The sequence below is a fragment of the Crocodylus porosus genome, unplaced genomic scaffold, assembly GCF_001723895.1.
Source record: "Crocodylus porosus isolate Cpor-Errol unplaced genomic scaffold, CroPor_comp1, whole genome shotgun sequence".
Taxonomy (NCBI): Eukaryota; Metazoa; Chordata; order Crocodylia; family Crocodylidae; genus Crocodylus; species Crocodylus porosus.
In genome coordinates, this window is record NW_017728910.1 from 11,190,171 (window position 1) to 11,203,146 (window position 12,976).

General features: G+C 39.3%; 1 long non-coding RNA gene across 1 annotated transcript in view; it reads left to right on the forward strand.

Annotated features, from left to right (window-relative positions):
* Positions 1-12,967, forward strand: part of LOC109308404 — a 25,053-nt gene extending 12,086 nt beyond the window's left edge. Inside the window, exons 3-4 of the long non-coding RNA XR_002100609.1 lie at positions 5,912-6,052; positions 10,812-12,967. This is a non-coding gene — a long non-coding RNA (uncharacterized LOC109308404). The remainder of the gene's footprint in view (positions 1-5,911; positions 6,053-10,811) is intronic.
* Positions 12,968-12,976: the final 9 nt, after the last annotated feature.

The following is a 12,976-nucleotide window of genomic DNA, read 5'->3' on the forward strand; positions in this document are numbered from 1 at the left end:
TTGCTGGGATCCTATGACCCCAGCTGACTTCCTGCCCTTTGGGCAGGGGGCTGGACTCGATGATCTCCCGAGGTCCCTTCCGGCCCTAATGTCTATGAAATCTATGAAATCTATGAAATCTTCTAACAGGACAACCTGCCTCTCCTTCTGCCCTCCTCCATTTAACAACAAGAATCTAAATGAAATTATAGATTTAAGATTATAAAAAGTATATACATACCCTACTCTTCACAACTAATGGATATTATACACCTGAATACCTCATTAGTGAAAAACCAAATTTTCTAAATATGTTCATGCCCAATCTTTCCCACAGTTAGGTAACCCTTTTCACTTGCTGAAACCAGCTAGGAAGGGGTTGTATTTACACTTAACCATCCCAGAAACTCATATAAAGTACCTGATGTTTCCAACTGTCTGTATGATTGAAGAGACAGCAGGTGAATATAAACCAGAATGTCGGTCATTTATGAACAAGTCAACAGTAAAAATGAAGATCTCTTGTTCTTTAAATGGTTTTCAAATTATGTCACCATGGCTGTAGTAATGGTCAGCAAAACACTTCCCATGCCTTTACAATCTATCCAAGGTATTGTCAGAGTAAAGCAACCAATAACCTGTGGTTAGTGAAAGATATGGTGGCAGTAAATACTTTCTCATTCGCTCATGACAGGAAATACAGTAGGATCATGGATGTTTATGTTTGTGCAAGCTGGGAATTTACATTAATTGGTTCAGAATTATGATTTTTTTTCAAAAATAATCACATCTGAATCTATGTAAGATTTAAAGAAGCTTTTGAATAAGAAAAAAAAAGGAAATTAAATAAACCCGACGGCTTTTTTTTATTGCAAACATATTTTAAGACTCGACAGCAGTTGCAGTGTTCCCCTAATTTTTGCTATAAAAGGGAAGTAAAACAACAGTTTATTGTAGCAATACTTCATAGTGCCCTACTTCTGTAAATTGTCTTTAAGCTCTAGGGTAAAGACGGAACATTCATGTTTTTAAATTGGATACAAAAGCAGTTTCTATGCTGTAGCTGCTGTAGCATAAATTGCTACACAGAGACCATCAGATATGTCTAAACATACTGCTGCTCAGCAAATTGCAAACATATTTTGGCTTGCTTTACCTGTGCTATAGCTGCCACTCCTGTTAAATATTTTCTGTTGGGAAGGTACGGTGCAGACCATTAAAATGTCTTCTACACAAGCACCAAACCATGTTAATCGACCCAAATTTTAAAAATGTTTCAAAAAGGTTTAATTCAGTTTGAGCAGAAATAGACTGGCCAGTGTGAATGAATTTAAGCCAGCTCTTGTACAGCATGAAGAAACAAAGATAACACTCAGATTACTGAAACACAAAACCTCATTCTGTTTCCATTGGAGACCTAATGTGTGTCACTCACAAATAAACAGGTGACACCTCCAAATTTTGGAAGAAACGGGAGATGAGAAACTCAGCCACCACTTTTTTTCCAGGAAGGTCTCTGATAGGCGACAGCTACAGTAAGTGCTGTAGCCAGGCAGGGGCAAGCAGGGTGAGCGCCTTGGGTGCCAAAGCCAAGGGGCATCAAGAGGTGCTGCCCCACTGGGGTGGGGCAACGGATAGAGCAGCTCACAGCTCATTTGGCGGGGGGACAGGAATGGAGGGAGGGCACCTCCTGCCACTGTGTGCACCCCCGAGCAAGCATGGCAGGGGGGTTCCCCCCAGATGTGTGTGGGGGGCAAGGGCAGGCTGCCTGTGCTGGCTTTGCCCTGGGCACCAAACTTCCTTACCGCAGCCCTGGCTACAGTAGGTTGAGATGACCAAACCCCAGAACATAGCACGACCAGAACTAGCAGGCATATTGCCACCTGAGTACAGTTTTGCTGATATCCCAGGTGAGACCTATAAGAAGGACCATGAGGCTACACAGGGAAATTCAAATACTGAACATCGCTAGGAAGCTGCTCATTTCTTTGCAATTCTGAATTATATGAATGTCAGTTATTTCCGCTAGGAAAGAACCTGTGAGGAGCCGTACCTTTTGAAGACTCCTGAAAAAAGCATTTTACTTGGTTATTCACTTGTGCAAGGGCTTATGCTCAGTAACTGGAACTCAGACACTGAATGAAGCAAAACTTTGAGCAATTAATTTATAGCAAAGCACCCCCCTCACCCCCTGCTTCTAGATGCTCTTCTTTCTCCCGTATGCCTCTAGGTTTGCAACCACATATTATGCTCATTTGTTATAGAAGGTCACAGAAAAAGAAACACATAAAAGTGTAATTGTTTGGATTCTAGGGTCCTATTACACTACATGGATGTTTCAAAGCAAATGTATGAATAGCTGGTGAAGGGGAACAGTTGTCACAGGTCCTAGTTCTGCAGTCCTTACACCTGCAAAGGCTCCTACTGAAACAAGGAACAGAATACTTGTTTAAGTACTTCTGTATTTGGAAGAAGTTGGTGTGACCCTTTACTAACTGAAAAATGAATAATATAATCTAATATTTTAGGAAAAGTTAGACATGAGAAACATAAAAGCAAATTAAACCTTGTCATGGATGAGAAAACATTACTTGCACGTAAGTATGAATTTAGAAATTAGCAACAGCAACAGATGCTGCAGTGAAAAAAAAAATCTTCAAAGCTACCTTTCAATTTCTTCTCAAAATTTCTGTAAAACGTAGAATAATTACTGTTAAATTAAATTGAGTTTTGCGGTAAGACGTGTAAACAGATAATTAAAGCGGATTAATTTCCCCTTGTCTTTTTTCAAATTAGTGAGCAATAAAGTTCAATTGATGGCAATCATTCCAACTTCTACAACTTTTGAGAGAATTGCATCATATTCATATTTGGTGTTTAAACACTTGGGTAGATGTTTCTGATTTTTTTAGTCCAAAATTAATGTTATTACAATGCTACTTCATTGTAATTGGAAAAAAGTAGTTGTCTTTATTATTGTCTTTTTGCCTCCAAAGGAACTGACAAACACATCTGCCATCTATTCAGAAGAGACTGAAATCTGGATGCAGTGAAAAAAAACCCAACTCTTGTATTTCTTGTGGTAGCAAGCAGTTTCCTTAGCTAAAGTAAGTCGTAGCTAGCCAAGTTAAAAAATATAAATTTTAGCCTCCACAAAATTATAGCTGGCGAAAAAAATATCATCATCCATTTCTGGCTAGTAAGGAATCTCCAGGTTTGTACTCATCAGGTTCAGACCAGATTATTGCAATTCACGTAATTGTCCTACAGGCTAAACATGGTGTATAGGGCAGTCAACTACCCTAAGAAGAACCTGATTTTTGGTTGCCTGGGTTTGTTAATAACATAATGTTCGTCTGGTTGTCTCTTTTGTATTCCTGAATTCTCTTAATTTGAGTGCACCCCAAACTTAGATATCTTTGATATCCAAAAGAAAGAAAAGCAAAAAACCCGCCCTAAAACTATGAATATTAAATACGAGAATACAATACATTTCTTTGCCCCACTCCACTATTACTTTACTTTTTACTATAATATTTTCAGTTAAAATAAAGGTCTTGAGGGTTGATGATGGTTTTTTTCAGATATAGGGTTTTTTGTTTGTTTGTTTTTTTGCTTGTTTTAATTATTCTATAATAGTAATTTATTTTGGATTGGGAAAAAATCCTGTCCATGTAGATTACCATCTACGTTACCCCTGCAAGAGTGTTTCAAACTTTGTTAACAAGTATCATTCTTCGTATCCTGGGTCTTTTTTATTTTTCCATCTGATTTTGCCTACTGTTTTAATATTGAAAAGGTAGTTCTTAATTAACCTATTTCAGATACATCAAGACTTTTGAGCCCCCAAAATTAGCATCCCATCCATTTACTGGAATCACTTTTTCAATCTAGGTTGAAGTAGGCAGCAAGTCTGACATTTTTTCATAGACTTTTTGCCATATGCTCTACTCTTATAGCCAAATGATAATTTGGCCAAAACCATCCTAGCACTGGATTTAATGTTGTTTTCTATACAAAGCTAATATAGGCAAGTTTCAAATGCACCAAATGTACTCCATTCTAATTATTATTATCATTATTATAGTGGTTATGGCTAAATTGTCATTTGGAAAACAAAGAAGGGAATAGGGACAGGAATAGGAACAAATTTTATATTCCTGTGCAAGTATTAGAGGAACCTTGAGCCTGAGTTTACAGAAGTAAAATGATTTCCTAGATTTCCTAGGGTCGGAAGGGACTGATTAGATCATCGAGTCCAGGCCCTGCCCCAGGCAGGAAAGAGTGCTGGGGTTATGTAATCCCCCAGCCAGGTGCTTATCCAATCTCTTTTCGAACACCTCCAAGGTAGGAGACAGCATCACCTCCCTTGGAAGCCCATTCCATATTTTGGCAACCCTTACCATAAAGAATTTCTTCCTAATGTCTAACCTAAATCTAATCTCCTTCAGTTTGTGGCCATTATTTCTAGTAACCCCAGGGAACACACTGATAAACAGAGTATCCCCTGTTCCCTGCTGACCAACCCCCGCCCCCCCGATGATCTTGTAGACAGCCATAAGGTTACCTTTCAGCCTTCTCTTGGGGAGATTCAGGTCCCTCAGTCTGTTTTCATAGGATCTTACTTGCAGCCCCTCAACCCTACAAGTGTTACAAAAAATTATGTCAAGTTCAGTGTGACCCTATCAAGTAAAAAGCTTGTAGGAAGGGACAAGGCATCTTTTTTCCATTTCCTTGCCTGTGCTGGCAATGGGGTTAAGGTGCAATTTACTGAAGACATAAACTGACAGAAATAACACTCTCTCTTCAAGCAGAAAGGGAACTGAGGCTTAGAAACATGTTTCCAAGATGCCTTTCAGGGCTTCTTTTGGTATGATGCAAGTTACCTACCAAACCTAGCTCCATACCTAAAAACATCACAAAATAGCCTGGGAATTCTAAGCACCTGTTCAACATTTAAGTCTCAAAGGGAGGCTGCTCCAGTGCACTGTAATTACAGTGCATCATAGCAGACTTGATTAATCATGTCTGCCAGAGCATGGTAATTACTGCACTCTAGTAGACTCCAGTGTCATGTGTATTAGTGTCCCCATGCTGAAAAATGGTAGCAAGGGTGCTTTAAACTAAACCACATTCAATGAGCTTTAGTTCAAAGAGATTCACCACCATTTTTCAGCATGGGAACACTGATACATGTCATGCTGCAGGCACTTTTAATTAGTGCAGCTCTTAGAGCTGCACAATTTAAGAGCACCCCCGCACATACACACCTCCCCGGGCACATCTCTAAATGCCCAAAGATTTCAAAGATCCTCCTGTCCAAAACAAAATCAATAGGGAACTGTATATGCTGGGCCCTCTGTATATGCTGTTGTGCTGACTTCTTAAAAAAATCATTTTCATACAAAAGAAAACAATATCTCTCATCAAGAAGCATTTTCTTTTATTTTGGCTTCTGCAGCTATTCTTTCTCACCACAAAATTGTTTAATAAAATAACTATTCTGAGTCCCTAAAGGAGACTGACAAAATTATAGTTTCTATAAAGAGTGTTACAATAAAAAACTCTGAGATAGATTAATCTATTTCAAATGCTGTACCAGAAATATGGGAATTATTGGCAGCACAATCTGTAGGTTAATCTTTCCCCACAAGAGACTCATGCAGGGTAGAATTACATGCTTAGGTTCCTCATGTTCTACTTATGTTAAGAAAACGAAGTTGAAAATAGTATATACATTTTCCATTGTACCTTATATTTATTTTATATCAATAGCACAATTTCTCCTGACTTTCTGTAAGCGCTAGGAGACAAACGTACATTGCCGTGTTAGAGTGGTCATATGTAAATATCCCATTGCTCTTTGGATGATAATATGATAGAGGATATTACTAATTTAACCATTTTCTTTCTTCAAAAATTATGTCTCTAGATATCTTTCCGCATATCCCTGTAATGACCCAGTAGCAAATACTTACTGTTATCAAACCCAGACTGGCAAGAGTGAAATAGGACACAGAACACAAAAGAGGAATACGAACCCAGCAGAATCAAATGATTACAGAAAATGTGAGTAAATCTTCTCAAGAGCAAATTTATGATTCCTATATATTTGCCAATGATAGATATAAGGAATATCTATCATTGAACTGCATATTACAATTCAGTCAGAAAGCAGTATCCCATGCTCAGCAACGTGATGATCATCAAGTCCCAGCCCTGAAAACACATTCATAAATCCAGATGCATTTTCCTGTGACATTAAATTGGAGTCTCTGTTGATGTAAGAGTTTGCATGTACTGATCCTTTAGAACAACAGTTGTTTTCACCATCATTTTCAATGTTTTTGTATTATTTAATGGACACCATCCAAAAGCATACAGAATGATTAATTTCCTTATAGGCTTTTATTGGGTTCTTACTATTATATCCAAGTACTTCATAGATAATAATGTGTTTATCATCACAAAACCTTTAGTTACTCAGGCGCATCTACGTGCAGTTGACTAATTCACTCTGCAGTAAAGCATCAAAATCTACACCTGTGCTGGGACAGTACAATCCTATGGTAGAGTAAAAAAGTGTGTTCAAATACTCGGGTAGATGGGGGGTAGAAATTGGGCCTGGTCAGCCCAGGCAGCAGGGAGCCAGTCCCCTGCCTCTGCCTAGCATATGGCTCCACACATTCAGCACTTTCATGCACCAGCCCACCCCTCCACCACCCAGTGCAGCCACCTGGAGCCTGGGGTTGAACCGCTGAGCATGCTGCCGGCCTGGGTCTACTCCACCCCAGCGCAAAGTGGTGCTGTCCTGGGTTAACATGTAGACATTGCACTTGGAAGTAGTAAACTCCCGAGCACATTTCCCCAGAGTTTATTACTTCACCTTAATTGCACAGGTAGATATACCCTCAGAGATGAAACCACTAAGGGTGTGTAAAATGGGCCATATTCAATTCAGATTCAGATTGAGCCCAAATTAGGGACAGTGATTCAATTCATTGATTTGGATCACTGTCCCGATTTGATTTGGCCGAATCAGATTCTGAAGATTCTATGCTGACTTGGAGACTCAGTGATTCGGCCCCACACACAGAGCTTTAAATGTTTTTTTCTACATACCTTGGGGTATCAGGCATGGCTCGTGAATGCTGTGATGGTGGGATGGATGGACCATCACACAAGAGCGTCTGGGGGGCCCCCATGTGCTCGGTGGCAAGCTCAAAAGTGGACCAGAGGTACTTCTGGTCCACTTCTGGATCTGCCGCCAAGTGCACTGGGTCTCCCCCACCACCTGTGCCCACCGGGCTCAGTGATTGGCTGTGGGGGGACCCTGGGTGCCCCCCCCAAGACCCAAGAAGCACCAGTCACCAAGCCCCCCCGCGCGCTCCCTGACAGACCAAGAAGTGCACCTGAAGTGCTTCTGGTCCACTTCTGGGTCTGTTGCTGAGTGCACTGGTGATCCCCCTGCCCTCCTGTGGGACGCTCCATCTGCCCCGGCATCTCAGCATTCACGAGCCTCCTGGTACCTTGAGGTATGTAGAAAAAACATTTAAACCTGTGTCTATGTCCAAATTCTCAACCCTTTCTGAATCTCTCCAATTCAATTTGGAGAGATTAAAGGGTCACCTGATGTGATTCGGATTTGGAGAATCGGCCACCAAATCAGGCCAAATCTCTGCAGAATCAAATCAGTGACCGAAGCTTCACACAGCCCTATATACCACCCTGTTAAAACTGGCAACTAATTTTTGAATTCCCAGTTTAAGAAGGCTGTAAATGTCAAGAGCAGAATTCCCATTGATTTCCTGGTTGCAGCTGTGACTTTTTAGAACTTTAACAAATAACATTTATGTCTTGGCACCTAAAAAATAAGGATCATGCAATGACCAACTGTGAACATTTGGGTTCTATCATCAACATCACATAGGAACTCAGGACTCAATCCACAAAAGGACTGAAGTGCTTAGTGCTAACCACCTTTATAGTCACTTAACTAAAAATGTAGATATTCCCAACACCCTATTCAGCTTCTGCCTAACCCAAAAACTATTTAAATATTTTCTTTTGGCTCCAAAATCTCTGTCTGACAGTATTGAGTAGCTGAGTGTCCAAGCCATGCCAGGTGTTTTCTTTGTCCTCTCCTAATTCGTATCTTGCTTGCAGGGCCTAATCAGACATACTTATGGAACATATTGGGCCAGAGTCCACAGACACAACCAGAGGAAGTAATGCCATCACCCCTATTTTATCTAGTGGACAGAACTCTCAACTAGAATATGAGATATCCACTCTGCTTAAAGTGTATTGAAATCCATATTCCCTTTCTCCAGGGTGAATGTTTTAACCAGAACAGTTTAGGATGCTGTGGGAAAGAGTGTACATATGACCCTGTAACCTAATAACTTGGGAATTTCAAATTAGGATGAGGGGACTTAGATTGCAGGTCTGGTGTAATTACTATTTTAACATAAATAGTACAACTGAAGGTTGTAGTGGACCTTTTAGAAGGGGCAGGATACAGATTATGTCAGTAATTTTCAAACCTATTGGCTAGAAAACAAAGGAACATTGAGACTCGGGTGTAATCGGTTCAGTTAGTTTTCAGTAAGGGTTTTTTCCAAGTGCATCCACATCCTATCTCTGCCTTCTTCTGCTTTAATCTTCTCAAATCTTTGTTCCCTTCCTCATCTAGCTTTGCCTGCACTGTTTTGAGCTTCTGCCCTCATATTCTACTCCAGTCCCAGCTTTTCCTTCTGCTACCCCTGCCAAAGTCCTATCTCAGGAAAGTGTCACCTATCTGCTAATAATTGATAACTGAGGTACTTCAATAACATATGTATTCAGTATTAGTAATCTAGAGAATCTTGCTTAGTTTTGCACTCAGCTTTTCCTGCACTTGAAGCTGTGATTAATAATAATCTTATGATCAGTCCTGGTTCTCCTCTTCCTCCAATTATATATAAAGTAAGGTAACTGGTTGTCAGCTACCTTACCAATTAAGACTACCTGCTGATTAAAAACTACTTTACACTGACATTAAGCTATAAAGCACCAGCAAAAAAAATCATGATCCCAAGATGTGCACTGTCATCCCCCATAGATTTGCATTTAATTAAATGAGAAAACAGCAGGACCATTGTTGTTCACAGTGAAGAATCCCAGAGCCATTCTATGAATGGTGCTCTGTTATTGCAAGTGATGAGCTTAAATTTGAATATTGTTCTGTCATTAAGGCAACCACTCAGTTCACATTATGAATAGTATCAAAAATGCTACACTGTAGCTATGAAAAAACGAGGCCTCAGCTGTGTACTAACTGCATCCTAAGCAGATAGTCATTTGGTCGCAGCATCGTTTCTATTATTTATTTATGAATTTAGCCAGTCATTCAAAACATAGAAGCCTGATAGTCATATTCTGAAAAAGTGGTCTTATTTTAAAAGAATCCCCAGTGTCTGTTGAGCATTGCTTAAATCAAGACCCTAAACTGTGGAATGATTTGCTTTAGAACCATATTTAAAGAACATTGTACACCCAAATAAACATTAAGTTCTTTAAATAGAGGAGAGGGAAATTAACATTTCTCCTTAATTTCCAAAAATAAGTAGCTTATTCATATTGACTAAGTATAGACAGTTAAAAAGCCCAAGGCTGAATCAATTCAATCTTCACAGATTAGTCTAAGCTGTATAGATTGAACTGATAAGCGAATGATTCTAGGATTGCAGCCGTATGCCTGCAGTGGACCAGGCCAGAAGCCAGGGGGTGCTAAAGCATGCATCCCTGCTCTGCTGGAGACAACAGCTGGGCCAAAGCTTGTCCACTCACCCTACAAGGGAGGTTTGCAGGGCAGGTGCAAAGCCTTCTGGGATGCTGGGGCACTGTGAGTTAACTTGAATCTGGAGGGGATCTGGGACAGAAATTCAAAAAACTGATTTAATCTAAATCAGTTAGGTAAACCATCCAGATTTATCTTAAACTGGTTTTGGCTATTTTGAAAACAGTTTCTGTGCACTGAACTTCTGTTGTTACAGATGTGAACCAGTTTCTGATCACTTTTACCAATGTATATGTAATTTCTGTTCTTATACATTTCATAGAAAAAAGATATGTCATTATAACAATTGTCATCTCTTGTTAATCTATAGATATATAGGAGATCACAAAATTCTTGCTCCCCATGCGGAAATCTTGTCTTCAGCATTTAAAACGTAAGTGAACTTTCTAGGTTCCTCTCTAGCGTTCATTTTTAGTGTTCTTGTAAACATAGGACACTAGAAAATATGTTACCATCTCAAAATGAATCTTATTGTCCTTGCTCTAAAGCAGAGGTGTCAACTTGTTTGGGCCTGCAGGCCAGAGGAGTGGTGTAGGTCCCCAGGCCAGATGAATGCCACAGGATCAGCCCTGTAGGCCAGATTAGGCCCATCTGCCCCCGCCACCCCATATAGCATGTGGGTCAACTAATGACTCAAAGCCAGCACCAGGGCTGGATGACATGGCTCCATGGGCTGGATCTGAGCCATGAGATCACATTTACAACACAGAGACCTCAATGAGTGAGACTGAATAAGCGATGGGAACGCAGGTCTTCCGAAGAACTTATAGAGCAGCAGCTTCTCTCCAGGAAGAGAAAAGCACAAAACAATCCCCACACACTGGATTGTCTGATCTTATTAGATTATTTAGCTTCACTGAAAAGCAATAGAAACTTTTTGTAGGGACCATGGACCATGTTTTTGTTTTCTAAACCTTAGAGAGATATCAACCCTGTAATGTTCACAACATTCCTGTGAAGTCGTTCAGAGTCATTTTCTGTTATAGCTAAGGGAAACTGAAGCACGGAGAGGAAGTGCTTTGCTCCAGCCTCTTCCTTGACCCACTGCCAGAACGTGGAATACAATGTAGTTCTTCCTGGTTTTTAGCCTAAAGTGAAATCACCTGGCCCATGGAGTCTCTTGGAAGTAATTAGAAGAAAAAACATTTTTTTTACAAAAACAGTCTGGGTTGTAGGTTCCAAACTGAGTTCTCTAAGGATATATTTTAATATATCTTTTATACATTTTAGAATACTGGCATAGAAAAGGGAAGTTGTATGGTGTCCGTTCTATTACTTTTCATATTACTTCTACAAGGATGCAATCAGTAGGATCTATGCTCCAAATTCCTTTGGTATTTTTAAATAATGTTTCAAAGTTTTATACAATATACAATGCCATCTCTTGTTTCTAAATTGGCACGTAAATTGTTTAATTATAAGCGAATGACTTGCTCTTGGTGATCTATGCTATAGTATCCAAAGGATTTTCAAGCTTTTTTTTTTTTCCAGCCACCCATCTTTCTGTTTTTCTTCTTTGAGAATCACATTTCTTCCAGAAAGATACCCTTTTAGATCTAACTCTGTGTAGCTATGGTGACATCCAGAGATCAGCTTTGAGAATTACAAGTCCATTCTCCATGCATATTTTAAAGGATAAGTATAACTCCCTGTATTTCAAAACTTCATTAAAAATCTGCTAGACAGTCAGTACCACCAATACATGTGATCTATGCATACAGCATTCATTTAAGGGTGCATACAGTTTTCTTCAATTAATTAAACATTCCAGAAGAATAATTAGGTTTTCTAAGTATGTTTCTCTTAAAATGAAAGGAATTATGTTCCCTCCTCAGATAACTTATATAGAGTGATGCTCAAAATCACTATTACAAGAGCCATACTGCATTTTAGTCTGCTAATATAAATTTATAAACAGAATGTAATGAAATAATTAATATATTGAAGTGTCCATAAAGTTATGAAAAATTAAAAAATGACATCTACACTTGATGCTGAGATGCTTTTTAGCTCTTAATGCCTAACTTCTGGTGCTCTGATGGCTGTTCTTACACATTGCTGTAACAACAGCTACGACTGTAATCATGATATGCATATTTTAAGTTTCTTTTGGTGCATTTATCATCTCTTGCAATCGTTTTACTTAAGTGTTTCATTCATTTTGTATTTTACTTCCGAATACTACTTAATACCATTGTAAATTCCACAGTATGTTTCCTGTAGCAATGACGTCTTTATTTTGATCTGTCTCTGTCATTCAGCTGAATGGAAATCGTTAGTGGCCTCCTTAAGATGACCTAAAATACCATTATATTTTTCCTGTCAAGCCATTATGTTCACTGGATGGATGCCAGATGCTTCTGAGAAGAAAGTTCACCAAAATGCCCCGCGGCCTCCACATCTTCCATTTCTGTCTGCCATGTAAGCTTTACGTGCTTCAAATGACGCCAGTTTACTTACCGTATCTTCCACGTGAGTGCATAGGATTTGTCCATTAAAATCAAGTACAACGTGCTTTTTGTTTGCATTCCAGTCTATCAGCCATGTGGCAACTTGTACAGTATTTACTCACTCTGCTGCATCTATCACATTCCTACTGGAAAAGCCACTTAAATTATTTGTTACAAGTCCAGTTTAATGCTTCTCTTCCAAGTGTCAAGCTGTGTACCACACAATTTTGTAATACAAGAACAGGTACTAAGCACATCAAAATGCAGGAGTGAAGTTCAGTTATTCATCTATAAAATGACTGCTCTGCAACATAAAACACTATCACAATGACATGACTCACTGGAAGTACAATAGTTCTCTTCCTCTAAAAATCCTTCTCTACTCAATCTCCACTTTAATTCTCAGTGAATGCATATGAATAAATAAAAGTTAAGACTTCCTCTGTTTCCTCCCAAGCTGCCCCCTCCTCCACCCATCATGTCTCATTCAATGCAAACAAATCATTCTGCTACTAAATATTATACATGACTGTCTTTTCTTGCTTTCAGATTCTTCCTAAGAATAATTTCAGCCCTAGGTTCACAAGTGAGAAAAATGTATTCAAAGGGAACTTAAGTTAAGCTGATCAGGCACTTGCCATTCCATCTGGGGGCTGGACTTGATGATCTTCAAGGTTTCCTCCAGCCCTAATGTCTATGAAATGAT